Below are 1,879 nucleotides of genomic sequence, written 5' to 3'. Positions count from 1 at the left end.
TTAGCAGTGACTATTATCAGTGAACCCATGTAAAAAAAAAAAAATAAAGTACATCTCACAATCTTAAAAATAAAGTACATCTCACAATCTTTTCTTTTCCCCTTTCTGCTCCTTTATCCTAGAATTTCAAAGTGTTAATTATCCTGATATTAATTAAATGTCCTAGTATATCCAAGCATTACATATTCTAGTAATTCTCGTTACCTAAATATCCTGGATTTCTAGGTGTTAAGTATTTAATTATTTCTAAATACTAATCTGATCCTACAGGCATCAAGTAGTGCAGGAAATCTCGGTGTGCTCATCCCTGTGATTGCGGTGTTGGTCCGCCGTCTTCCACCAATCAAAGAGCCAAAGCCTCGCCTGCTTAAGTTGTTCCGAGACTTCTGGCTTTTCTGCATTGTGATGGGCTTCACTCAGCGGGAATCAGGTGGGCCCTAGACTTAAATTTTGCTTTTTTTATTTGTTGTTCATTAAAAGCATTTAGCATATATTTCTTGATTTTCATGTTGTTAAAGGGCTTAGTATCCAAACATGCAATTAGTTTGTTTGATTTATACGAAAAAAATTACTGCTTTTTACAGGGTTATGGCCTGCTGAATGGTACATGGCTGTGTGTGATATTGCCGTCACATCTCCTCAGTTACTCTCTCGAACCCAGCAACCGCTCTGAAATGAAGGAGCTCTATTATACTTATGCAGTTCGTGATGAGTCCGTGTCAGTGGTGAGTTGTCAAGAGGGAAATTTCCTGTCAGAAAGTTGGTCTTAACTGCTATATTTCCCTAAACTGAACTTTGGGTTTTGATTGATTTTGGTGTTAATATTCTTTGCCTAGATTTTGGCATTAGAATACTTTATCTGCTAAGGTTCATACACAACGTAGGTATGATTGATTTAGTCTCCAATGTATTTTATATGTGAGAAAAACAAAAACAAAAATGTCTTTAATCTTCCAGGGAGAATTGGGTGAACTACGACAACAAATCCTCAGTCTCCTGGAGCATCCTACAGATGTCACCCAGTGGTCAACAAGTTATCTTTCGCTCAGTGCATTTATGTGCTGTCTGTATATCGAGTAGAAGCTCTCAGGTCAGTTTACATTGAAAATTATGTTTATGATTATGGTCCTTGTCTATCGATGTTAATGAATTTAAAAAATTTAGTTGTGCTGTATTGTTGAAATTTCAATATTATGATCATGACCAAAAGGTCAGTCAAATATTGATATCTAAATGACTCACTAAGCATTTAAGTAACTATTATTCCATTTTATCTTTGTTGCAGAGTAAGAAGCTCTGCAGAGACAAGTTTTATGCCAATGTTTGAGTACCTGCTTGACCCAGCCATCCAGAACGACAAATGTGATATGTGGACTTGCATCAACAGGTGATAGAATATTTCTTTAGGAGATTGACCATTGCTCTGATTAGATTTTCTTTTATTATTTGTTTAGGTCAGTGGATTTCTCATAATGATTAGTATGATTTTTTCTTCATCATTAAATGTAGATTGTTTTTATCTAATAAATTGCAAGAAATGAGTATGATGTAAGAAAAAAATTAAGTTGGTTTAAAAACCAATAGAACAACTAATACAATTTTCAGAGTGAGTGAGAAAGTATTCAACATATTCCTTGAGCAAGTAAGTCACCAGCCTCGAGATGAAAAGGCAAAAAGCTCCTGGTGCTTCATGCACAGTTTCTTCTAACACACTTCAACCACACCCAGGCACAAATCAGGCGTGTGGCTGACAAGCTGCTGTCAAAACTTGTTGACAAGTTGGTATTATGTCTTTTTGTTTCCCCAAGCCAGTGTGTGAATGTTTTCTTTTCAGGCATTATCTTTAACTGATGATTCATATGATGAATGTATAAACTTG

General features: G+C 35.6%; 1 pseudogene; it reads left to right on the top strand.

Moving 5' to 3' along the window:
* LOC119591866 overlaps positions 1-1,879 on the top strand; it is a 40,067-nt pseudogene that overhangs the window by 15,537 nt on the left and 22,651 nt on the right.

Source organism: Penaeus monodon, chromosome 29 (assembly GCF_015228065.2).
Source record: "Penaeus monodon isolate SGIC_2016 chromosome 29, NSTDA_Pmon_1, whole genome shotgun sequence".
Lineage (NCBI taxonomy): Eukaryota > Metazoa > Arthropoda > Malacostraca > Decapoda > Penaeidae > Penaeus > Penaeus monodon.
This window is presented reverse-complemented; position numbering and strand designations above follow the sequence as displayed.